This window comes from Phyllostomus discolor, chromosome 10 (assembly GCF_004126475.2).
Source record: "Phyllostomus discolor isolate MPI-MPIP mPhyDis1 chromosome 10, mPhyDis1.pri.v3, whole genome shotgun sequence".
NCBI classification, from domain to species: Eukaryota; Metazoa; Chordata; class Mammalia; order Chiroptera; family Phyllostomidae; genus Phyllostomus; species Phyllostomus discolor.
Genome location: NC_040912.2, coordinates 48,779,959 through 48,792,625, shown reverse-complemented (window position 1 = coordinate 48,792,625; position 12,667 = coordinate 48,779,959). Strand labels below are relative to the sequence as shown.

At 37.0% G+C, this 12,667-nt stretch overlaps 1 long non-coding RNA gene across 1 annotated transcript; it reads right to left on the bottom strand.

Annotated features, from left to right (window-relative positions):
• Positions 1 to 874: 874 nt before the first annotated feature.
• On the bottom strand, positions 875 to 11,240 carry LOC118497108. The gene is made up of 3 exons (XR_004899656.1): positions 11,230 to 11,240; positions 1,043 to 1,046; positions 875 to 968 (listed from the first exon to the last, which is right to left on the bottom strand). It is a non-coding gene; the product is annotated as an uncharacterized LOC118497108 (long non-coding RNA).
• Positions 11,241 to 12,667: the final 1,427 nt, after the last annotated feature.

Genomic DNA, 12,667 nt, shown 5'->3' with positions numbered 1-12,667 from the left:
TCCCCGCAGCCAGGCTGCCTCCTTCCCTTACTAGTAAGGAACCTTTGCACAAGCTATTTAATCTTTCCATGCCTCAGTTTCCTCAGCTGTAAAAATAGGTGCAGTACAGCATCTACCTCACAGAGCTTTTATAAGAATTAAGTGAGGTAAACACAGGTAAAACATTTAAGAATAGTGCTTGCAACTTGGTTAGCTTCAATTCAATAAATGTTAGCTTTTATTAGTAATAATGTAAAAAAACTTCACAGAGTCTCAGTTTGCTTACTAAAAATTTTCATACTGGCATGTGTTGAAAGCAAAGAACAGCTGTAGTACACAAAGTCAAACTTATCAGAGTCCAACTTATTTGGGAGATTGAAGTCAAATTCACTAAAAGTGATGTACACAAAAGGGTGCCTAGATATTGGGAGGAGCTCAGAGGTGCACAAGATTCAGCCTCAGTACAAACCGGTCAAAATATATACTGGTACTATAGGTCAATATACTCAGGTCAAAAATATGCTGGATAATAGAATGGGCAAAGTAACTTTGATTTAGTTATTATTTCTTGGTTTTGTTTTTTAAAATTAAAAAAATTTCAATTATAGTTGCTATTCAATATTATATTAGGTTCAGGTGTACAACATAGTGGTTAGACATTTGTAGAACTTATGAAGTGATCTCTCCCCTGTAAGTACAGTACCTCTCTGAGATCATACATAGTTATTACAATATGATTGACTATATTTCCTGTGCTATACTTTACATCTCCACGATTACATTGTAACTACCAACTTGTACTTCTTAATTCCTTTATCTTTCCATCCAGTACCCAAACCCACCTCCTACCTCGCTCAGTTTGTTCTCTGTGAGTGTTTCTGTTTTGTTTTCTAGATTCCACATGTAAGTGAAAGCATACAGTGTTTGTCTTTTTCTGACTTATTTCACTTAGCATAATACCCTCTAATTCCAGCCATGTTGTTGCAAAACTAACTTTGATATAATTCTTATCAGGTACTACTCTGTGCACTTAATGCTTGTTTTTCCTTCAAGCAAAACTAACAATTCTATGAGGTAGGTATTATCATTCCCACTTAATAGAGGAATAAACTGAAGCTTAGAGAGTTTAATAAATTTGCCAAATACCATATATCTATGTAGCAGAACTAGAATTTGAACTCACATTTGTTGTAAACCCCTCCTCCACTAATCTTTATATACATTTTTGGAGCAAGTGAAATAAATCCCTTATCCCTGGAGGAACACTTTATAGGAATTGAAATCTCCAAGTGAAAAAATAAACCAATTTAAGAACCCTGTATTATTCACTTGTATGCTTCTCCTGGTGTACAGCATCAGTGTTTAATGTTTGTGGGTGAATAAGCTTATGAGAGAATAAGTTTATGAATAAATGAATAAAAGCATGAATTCCTTTGCTGCTCTGATTGGATTCTGTAGTTTGGCTGAGGACGTCAGGGTGATCTGGCTTACATTTACAGCCATCGTAAACCATCGTAAGCCATTGTACGTGCCTTCTCTTCCAAATGCCACCAGCAGGTACAAGAGGAGTTTGTTTAATGTAACATTTGTCTCAGATTACTTGTAAGCCAATAAAAATGCAGATTTTACAGATCTCACCATGGGGAGTCATATGCAGTTTTAAACCCTTCCTCCTCTTTACCCCCAATTGCCAGCCTCCCTGTATTAGAATCCTACCAGATGACAATGTGGATGAGGTTCTGGGTGCATTATAATTCTCTAAACACCTTCATAAAGTTTTAAATCCTGGCTTTTACTACACAGCTGACAAGACAAAATGGAATAGGGGACACAGAACCAGAGATAGACATAAGGACAGGGCACATGATGGTAAATGGGGAGGTGAGAAAGGAAAAGAGGCACTTGGAGGGTCTTTAAATGGAAGTTCACATTCTAGCAAAAGTGGAGAGTTGTCCCTTGCATTCCTTTGCTAGAAATGCTTGTCCTCAGCTCATGGTATCCACTTGCTCTGCACTTTACAGCTGTAGGGTGGATCAGCTGTTCTGGCACCATGGGAGGAAACGCCACCAATACAATTTGCTCATTCTCTTGCTTTATAGTGATTACCGCCAGCTGGTATTGCTTAAAACACCTATTTTCCTTATAACACCAATCTAGAATGACTAGATTTACCTGCTTCAGACTTGCTTGCTTTCTTCTCAGCTCATTTATCCACCCATGGCATTATTCAATCATTTAACAAAAGTTTGTTGAGGGCCTCTGTATGTTAGGATCTGTTCTATATGTAAATCCCTAGCACACTGGTGCTTACAGGCTGGTGTGGGATTCTTGAGTTCTGTGTTTGTGGCTACTACACCATGTGGTCACTCCACAACCTTCTGTTGTTCTTTCATTGCCATTTGGCTGGTGGTTGCTTGCTTCTTTTCTCTAATACACAGGGCAAAACCTAATGCTTTGGGAATAATGGATGATTCTAGTGAAGAAACTCTTGAATGTGTCTAATATGTTGGTGAATTCTACACATCTTTTTCAAAAACTACTCTTGAGCTATATATTTTATATATTTATTTTTTGAAAAAGTATTTTTATTTTTTCTGACAAAAATAGGTATAATTTTGAGTGATTTACAAAAAAATGCTAATAATAGGAATTATCTACACTTTTTCTCCAAAGTGACTTTAAAACATTTTTATTGTATTTATTATTATTTATTTATTTATTATGTATTTATTATTATTTATTGTATTATTTATTTTATTGTATTATTGTTTAGTCCCCTTATACTCCCTTCTCCTCACAATCACCATGCTGTTGTCTGTGTCCTGAGTCCTTGTTCCTTTTTGCTTAATCCCCACGCTGCCTAACGTCCCCTCCGTAGCTGTCATCCTGCTCTCCATCTATGGGTCTGTTTCTGTTTTGCTTGTTAGTTCAGTTTGTTGGTTAGATTCCACATGTGAGTGAAATCATGTAGTATTTGAGCCATGTGTTTTAAACAAAGCAAAGCAAACCAGAAGGGGCTCATCAAAATTTTATGTCCTAAGGGAGGGGTGTCAAACTCAATTTCACCGGGGACCACATTGGCCTTGAGGTTGCCTTCAAAGGGCCAGATATAATTTTAGGACTATATAAATGTAACTACTCCTTAACTAGGGGCAAGGAGCTCGGCACTGCCACCAGGTAGAAACAAGGTGCCTGCCGGCCTTGTGTTTGCCACCTGTGTCTTTTTCCAGAAGCATTTGGTCAAAGGACAAAGTTATTGGTTAAGTCCCCAAACCTGGGGCAAATGCAGACTGCAGACTCAGTAGGATGACTGAGTATGGAGCTTGACCCTTGTGAGTTCCCACTGCATGTCCTTCCACCATGCCTCAGGAGCAATGGAAGAAGGAGGTGCCACCAGGTGTACCTGCTGCAATGCAGCAGCCACCATACCTGAAGTGACTTCATCACTCATGGAGTCTTTGATGCTTAAGGACTCTTTCTTCTGATTAAAGTGCAATCTTCCTGGACCTTGAAGGGTGTGGCTTAGAGTCACTTCTGGAAACAACCCAGCCCAACTCCCTCAATTTACTCTTTCAACCCAGGTGGTATGAAAGGGTAAATTGGCCTTTACCATCTTTATCATCTGATTCTCTGTCTAGTGTTTTTTCTGCCCATTCATTTCTTTAGGACAGCTTAGCCCTTCTTGGAATTTTATTGTGTTTTACAGTAGGAATAAAACAAAGGTAAGTTTCTCAGGTAGTTTAGCTGGGGAAAGAGATTGTGACAGCAGGGTGGTTGAGAAGCAGGGAGATCTAGAAGGATAGAGGACACTGAAATGCCAGGAGCGGAGGCCTGAGGGATACTCTGCCTCCTTCCATTTTGATCAGCTCTGGCATTTGTGAGGAGGTCTGGGCAGTCTGGTTCTTAGTGTTGGTAGGGTTTCATGTGAAGGCCTGAGTGGGTTCCAGGCAGTCTGTAGGAAACAGGTGTGTGTGTGTGTGTGTGTGTGAGAGAGAGAGAGAGAGAATGACAGTGGAGGAATGTGATATTTATTTTGATTACTTATTCACATTATTTGCAGATGATTCAAATCATGGGACATTTCCCTTAAAAAGTAAATTCTAAAGAATAATAGCAATAATAATAAATAAAAATTAGATCTAGAAATTGATGTGCATTGTTAACCATTTTTTTCTTTGATTTTAGGAGTTGGCTTTGGTTTCCTCTAAATCCTGGAAGATATAATGGAATATTAAAAATGGTTTGGAATAGAACCTTCATTGTTGGGATTTTTAATTCATATCACAGATCGAGCATCCTGGCAGGAGCATCCTGAAATGTACAGAGAAATGAATGATCTCAGCCAATGCAGAGCAGAGGGCAAGGTGAAATGGGGAGGGCATGGGGAGTGTGAAGTTTGGAAGCTAAGTTCACAGCCAGCACAACTGTGAGCCTGCTGTGACAATTTGGGCAAATCAGGGATCTTTCTATACCAAAATTCCATGATGCAGGTTAAAGTTCTGTGTGAACTCTATACAATCCGAATTCGTACCTACTTTAATAATTCAGAAAAGAGGGCTTCAGTTAGAGCTATTCTGATAGACATTGTTCATCTTTCAAGTTAGTGACGGAAAATGATGATCAGAACCCCAGGATCATATGGCTGAGGCTCAGAAATTTTATTCAATCACCAGTAAAGACATTTTAAAACTAAATTTAACATTGTCCAGGTTTAATTCCTCTATTTTGTTCACCTTTTAGTTAAAATGTTAGAGCAGCAATGTGTTTATCTTAGTTATAAAATAACTAATGTCTGAGTAGGGATATCATTAGAAAATTAATGAATAAGAAATTTCTGTTTCTATTATAAAGGAGTCATAAACTATGTCTTAAATATAGTGACCAGCACATGAAAGAATATAGTGAGCCTAGGATTCTGTTGTGGAATACAGGGTTTGTTGTTGAATGACTATTATGAGAATTCCAACATGCTTACTCATTGGCACTGATGCTTAAGAAGAGAGGGATATCTTAGTTGAAATGATTGCTCTTGAAAATAGAAGTGTAATAGGATTCTGATGAATTACTTTCCTAATTGTTTTTCATTATTCAAAATAATGTACTATGAAACTAATATTTCCCCTTGAGGAAAATATTATTCAAGAGAAGTTTGATTATAAAGGAAAGAAAAGCCACTTTCCCATATATAGTTTTTTTTATTTGGTCTGTCCTTTTAATTTTCTCACAACTGCATAGACCTTTTCCCAGTGTTTGGTTTGTTGTTCTGAATCTGAGAGTTCAGGTGCTGCCTTTTTAACACTTTGAGTAAGTCTTTTCTTGTGTGATTGCTTCATGTTAAAAAAGAGGTAGATTTAAGATTTCTATTACAGATCCACTCTTACAATGATAGGTATGTAAGTCGTTTCCACCGTTTTGGAGAGCCAGTTGGCAATAAATATCCAGAACCTTGAACTCCTGCTTATATCCTTTGACTCTGTAATTTCACATCTAGAATGTTGTTCTAACATGATAATCAAAGATAAAAAACTAAATTGGTGTACAGAGATGTTTGTGTAAGACTACATTTAAGAAAAATTGGAAATAAACAGTGCCCAGCATGGAACAATAATTAGGTGACTATATAGGCCACACAATGAAAATTTATGTAGTTATTAAAGTCATGTTTTCATAGTACATTTAGTGCTCTGGAGTTAAATGAAAAAGAGAAGCAGTATATAAAGAATGTAGAAGATATGTTCCTAATTTATTTTTTCAATCAAATAAATCAAAATATTTTTAGGTATGACTTACATACAATGAGATTTTTCCCTGTTAAGACATATACTTCAATCTGTTTTGAAAAATGTATACTGTCATGTAATCACCACCACAATCAAGGTGTTATATTTTATCTCCCCAAAAGCTCCCTTTTGCCCCTTTGTAGTCAATACTCTCTTTCTACTCCATTCCCTAACAAACTAGCTTTGCATTTTCCAGAGTGCCTGTTAAATGACATCATACAGCATTTTGCCCTTTGCCTTGGGCTTCTTCACTTTGGAGATTCATTTATGTTGTGTGCATCAGCGCTTCACTCCTTTTGTTGCCAAGCAGTATTGCAGTATATGAACACACCGCACTTTGTTCATTCACCAGCCCACAGACACATGGGTTGTTTCATTTCTGCCGGTCATGAGCCATTTGTGTACTGGACATAATGTTTTTATTTCTCTTGGGAAACACCTTAGCAGAAGGATTACTGGGCTATATAGTAAGTATATGTTTAAGAAACTGTCAAACTCTTTTTTGAAATATTTCTGCCATTTTGTATCTTCTAAGCTCATAGTATAGTCTATTTAAAAATTTTAGCCCTTCTGATGGGGTTGCAGTCATATTTCATTTTCTTAGTGACTAATGTCAAGCATCTTTTCATGTGCTTATAAGCCATCTAATATCTTCTCTAGTAAAATGTCTAAATCTTTTAAAATTGGACTTTTATTACTATTGAGTTTTGAGAATTCATTACATATGCTGTATATAATTCCTTTGTCAGATTTGTGATTTGCAAACATTTTCCCCAGATTATGCTTTGTCTTTTCATTTTCATAATAGTCTTTTAAAGAGAAAACATTTAAATTTTATCAATTTAGCCATATTTAGTTCTATTATTTATACTCTTTTATAATAAAGGTTTTAGTTTAGAATAGTTTTATATGTATAAAAGTGTTGCAAAAATAGCACAGAGAATTCCTGCACTGCCCCTCACCCCCAGCCTTTTCTCTCATTAATGCCAGTACAATTCATTTGTCACAACCAAAGAATACAGTATAGATTTTTTTGTGCTCTAAGAAATCTTTGCCTGCCCCAAAGTCACAGTGATTTTCTGTTTTTCTTTTCCTTTTTAAAAGAAATTTTATATTTTTAGCTTTATTTATGTCTATAATACAATTAATTTTTGTATATCACCTGAGGTAATGTGAAGTTTTTTTTTTCTTTGTGGACATTCGGGTGTTCCAGCACTATTTGCTGAATAAATCCTTTAATTTATACTCACACACACGCACACACACAGTACAGTATAGTATTTATATACTATATATATATGCTGAAGTAAATGCTTGGATGCCAGTTTTATTTTTTTCAACTCCTACATTTTTTTATGTCTCTACAGTTATCACGAGTAATCAAAGTTTTACGTGAGCAGACACAATGTGATGAGGACTGATAGTGAAAATAAACGCAGTGGAAGTGAAGACAGAGAAGCTGACCCTTGAAGGAGGGATCAGCCGATTGTGTTGCTGAGAGGGCAATGGTAACCCGGTCACCCATAAGTGGATTTCTGAACTAATTGCAAGCTTGGGAGGCCTGGCTCTGTTGTTTTTGTTCAGCAGTTAAGAATCCTGTATTTTTTATTTCCTCATCAACCTTTACAATAAATGTCCCCTAACCCCCATTACTTAGGATAACTTGAGTATCTGTTTCTTGCAACCTAAAGGAAATTTACCAGCAAAGCTTCATATGGGCAAAGCAGGCACCTCTCTACTCGGTGAGGATGAATGACTAAAGAAAAACACATGCTGATCCTAATACTTCTCCAGAGTTTGGCCTTCATCTGTGAAATTAGAGTTATGTATTTTATTATAATAATATATTTCTGATAGCTAAAAATATATTTCTAAGATCAAGGGATGATATAATACTATATTAATCATTTATTTATTTTTAAATTTATTTTTCATGTTATTCCAGCTTCAGAGTTCTGAAAGCACGTAAATTCAGATTTGGAGTGGACAGAGAGCATTAACACATAGGAAATTTCTGAGCATAGGCCAAGACTTGTACTGGTGACATTGGTTATTAAAGATGGCAAAGGGTCAAAGGTCAATTTTGCATACTTGAGACATAGTATATCAAGTTAAGGTCATGGGCTGAATTTACAGGCTGTCTCTGTGACTTTCTTAGCAGCGTGACCTTGAGCAGATTACAGGATCTCCTTAAACCTCAATTCCTTCTTCTGCAAACATTGGGTGGCTTCCATTAAGTAATGTGAGTGGCACAGAGGAAGAGCTCAATAACAGCCAGCTCTTCACAGTGCCCCCTAATATTGCCCAGCACTTATACCAGGGGGCCTGGCAGCCTTGTGTGCATGCCTGAATTTTCAGGCTAATTGTTCTCTTGGAGATGAAGGCCTCCCGTTTCACTGAGCCCTTGAGCCACCCCATCTGTTCAGCCGTCTCTGTCTCCCTGTGTGGGTTCCCTCCTCATTTTTAAGACCCTTAATTAGTGCTGGGTGATAAAATGATCAGCGCCACCTGAGCATTAGTTATTAGCTATAAATGTGACTCCTCTGAGCAGCTATGGCATACTAATTATTTCCACATAAAGGTAGTTTTCTGTGGCTCTGATTACCTGCTAAGTTATACTAGTGCATATATGACACTATTTTTTTCCTGTTTGTTTTGGAATCACTCACCTCAGAAACCTTGTTTTACTTTTTTTTTTTTCAATTTTTAACTCCAGTGCAATTTTTTTTAGCATCTTATTGGGAAGGTCTCTTTCTTCTATTTTCTGGCTCATGTTTCCTAAATAGCCAATTAATTGTTTAATAGATGCTCTCTCTGGGAGGGTGCTGCTCTTTGCCAGGCATTGGTATTGTCATGCCAGTCCTAGCATGTTAATTCTCTCAGTAACTTTCAGGTCCATGTGACAAAGGCAACAAATAGGCTAAAGAATCTATTGAGTTGAAACAGCTAAAAATTCAATTCAACTAGGATCAGGTTTGCACCTGCTAGAGGCAGTGGGCATAGTGACTAGGGCAGGAGACATGGAAATGAACCACAAATAGCAGAATGGTCTAGTTATAAGAAAAAAAGTTTTACCAGCTCTTTAATCAAGCTTTATTTTTATTAAAATATGGTATAAGTTTTCAGAATAATATAAACATATTATTTTGGATGCTTATTTTAATTTTCACATTGAGTCTCAGTTTTGGGGATATTGTTGTAAGTGGTATATGTATACAAATTAATGGGTAGACTTCTTTAGATATGATGTTTTTCTTTAGAACATTTTGTACAGCAGAAATATTTCATAATTAATTTATAAAAACAAATTAAAGGACTGTAATTAAGAGGAAATTCAGTCAGGAGTATGCCAGTAGTCCAGAGAGGCTAAAGTGACAGGGAGGGATTAAAGTGGGGGCAGCAAAAGGAGAGATGAGAACAGACTTGGGATTTTTTTTTAAAGTTTTTTGTTTAATTAATATGCTATAATTTTTTTCTATGTTGTATATACTGAGTTCTAAAAAATGTAGAGTCATGAAAACACTACCCTCCCCCATCATAATATAGAAAAGTTCTACTCTCCCAGAATTCCCTCATGTTGTAGTCAACCCTCCCCAACCCCAATCCCTGACAGCCACCTATCTCCGTCTTTATAGCTTTATCTTGTTTTATAATCATATAAATGGAACCTTACTGTATTTAACTTTGAGACTTTTTTTTCATTCAACATAATGCCTTTGAGAAACACCCATGTTATCAATATTCATGTGTCTTTTTTCTGAGTATCATTCCATTGTATGGATATATTAGAGTTTGTTTAACCATTCATCTCCTGAAGGATATTTGTGTTATTTCCAGTTTTTGTCAGTTATGAATAGAACTGCTATAAACAGTTGTATACAGGTTTTGTGTGAATTTTAGTTTGCACTTCTCTAGAGTAAATACCTAGGAATGGGATTAAGGAGTCATATGATAAGTGAATGTTTAGCTATATAAAGAACTGCTATGCACCCTGGCAAGTATTTGGTATTGTCTTAAAAAATCATTTTAATAGGTGTGTGGCAGTATCACATTGTGATTTTAATTTGCATTTCCCTGAAGTCTATTGTTGTGCATTTTTTCATGTATTTAAATAATATGACATTCTGGATATGAGACTTTGGCTGGATACATAATTTGCAGGTGTTTTCTCCTAGTCTGTAGCTTGTCTTTTGTTCTCTTAACTGTGTCTTTGACACAAATTTTAATTTTGATACAGTCCAATTTATTGACTTTTTCTTTTATATAAATTAATTTATAAAGCTTATAACTTCAGACATAAACTTTGTGCTCTTTGTTGGCATGCATTTGCTTTTATATACAAGCATCAGAATGTTTGCAGGTTCATTGTTTCTGGTTGCAGAACTCTGGCTCGCAACTCTAGGTGGCATGATTAAATGGCCTACAATGTGAATGGCGACCTCAAGAGCTGTAAAGTAAACAAATTGTACAAATATATATGATCTCTGTGGTATCTTCTTTATTGCACAGATTACCATCATTATTGTGGTTCTGTTTTATTTCCCCTGCCATTTATTGTTTATGATGTGAAGTCGATATTGAAGCTGTATTTAAGAAACTTGTGTATATGAACTATCCAAAGCTAACTAACCTGTTCCCACTGACCATTGAGCTAGCTGAATGCCTATCCTTGGGATTCCAGCAACATCATCTCTTCCCTTTCTATCAATTCACGTTTATGGGAATTGGAAACTCAGCCTGTTTTAGCAGTCTGTACAGCTACGGTTTTGAAACTCACATCTAAACAAATGACCAAAGACTTAACATTTGTAGACTCACACATTATAAAACTCTGGATTTACATGAAAAAGCAACAGAATATAAAGACAGGAATGCCATTTGCAGGTAAAATTTTTGCTATGATATTACATTGTTAACTCTATGGAGCTCTGAGTAAAGTTGGAGGTGGCTCACAACTTTCCTTTGACAACGTGAGAAACCATTCAGTGTTTGAGAATTTTATATTCTGTATACTTGATTGGTTGTATTTTCTTGCTGCCTGTTAAAGATGGGATCATAAAGTGTTAACTGGGCAACAGTTAGTGTCAGGGCAGTGATGTGGAGCCCGGCTCCTGGGATCTGCGGTGTTGTGGATGAGATACGAGACAAATTCACATGGACTACCGAGTCCTGTGGAGGAAAAGGCATGGCACAGCCACTCTCTCAAGAGGAGAGCACTCTGGCCCTTGCCTTGACAAGTTTTCATTGGGTTCAATTTGCACAGGAATACAGGGTGTATACATAAAGCTCATCAATCATTGTCAGGTAGAAATGATTAAACAATAGATAACATTCAAAGAACACTGAGGGCTTATGCTGGGTCAGGGTCAGATAAAGGGCCATAAAACTTTGGGAAACAAACTCATTTCCTGCTTGGACCCTTATCATTTAAATTGAGGGTATTAGCAAAGTAGGTTTCATAGGATTTTACGCATTCTTTCTTAGGCCTGATCACCCTAGGGAACCTGCCCTTTCCAGCACAAGGCTGCACCCACCTCTGGCATAGTTACAGGCTTAAGGTGTTGTTTCAGGCTTAAGTCAGGCAGGGGAAGTAAAACAGCCAAGAGATTAGGAGACTTCTTGCAGACAGAATGAGGACTCAGGCTATGTCAAAACCAAGAGGCGAAGGTCCATCAACCTCTTTTTCTATAGCTCCCCAAGTCCTTCCCTGAGGACCCCTTTGTGATCATGCCTGTCTTAGGTCATCCCTCTTTTGAGGAATCTTACCTGTCATTGGCTAACCAGTCATCAGCCTGGGGCCAAGCAGCATGAAGAGGAAGAGGGAAGAGGTGATGCTCCTACAAGGAAGATAAGCTTTGTCTCCTAAGTGGCTTATGGTCCCAAGGTCCTTTACTTAGCCTTAGCCACAGGGGATTACAGCTTCTGAAACCAGGCAGGGCAGTTCCCAACAGGGCAGAACCAGAGAAGCTTCAACAGAACAGAATTGTTCTTGGTATGCTGCTACATCATTGTCTTCATCAATTAACCTGGGTCTTAGAATGGGGCACTGTGAGACAGATAGGGAAGGAGGAGCAAGTGTCCTGTTTAGGAGTTGCTTTTATTCAAAATAAGGCTGATTAGTTCTTATGTGGGGAAGGCACAGTATCTGACTGTATCCTGGGAATGAATATAACTTAAATGGGGAAACTGTTAAGGAGGGCATCTTTGTAGATGTGGACTTTGAAGGCTGAAGGTTTGGGAGGAGTGGGTGTGTGATATCACAGGTACAAAGACCCTTAAAGAAGGGATCACTGCTTGGAGAGTTTGAAGGATGAGGGAAGGGAATGATTTATTTGGGTTATTGATCCAACTCTAAGAAGTGATGACAACAAAGGGGTAGAACCAACAGGTGTTTTTGTTTTGTAAGTCCTTGAAGGGATTGCAGGGAAGGTGATGTACCCTGGGTGTTTTTCACCTGCCTAGCTTCTTCATTGATAAGCTGAGTATGATTTCAGAAATCAGCAAGTTTTTCAGAAAGCATTAAATATGATGCTAGCCCTAGGATTTTAAAAAATTTATAGATGTTCTTTATCAAATTGATTGTCTCCCTCTATTCATAGTTTGCTAAGAAGTTTTTATAATTTTTATTTTAGAATGGAGGTTGGATTTTGCCAAGTGCTTCTTTGTATCTATTGTTAAGATCATATGATTTTTTCCCTTTAGTCTACTGATATGATGGATTACATTAATTGATTTTCAAATGCTGAAGCAGTCTTGCATACCTGCAATAAATCCCACTTAGACATGGTGTATAATTATTTTTATACATTGTAGGATTTTATTTGCTAACATTTTTCTGAGGATTTTTGCAGCTACATAAGTGAAAGATATTGGTCTGTAGTTTTCTTTTCTTATAATGTCTTTGTTTC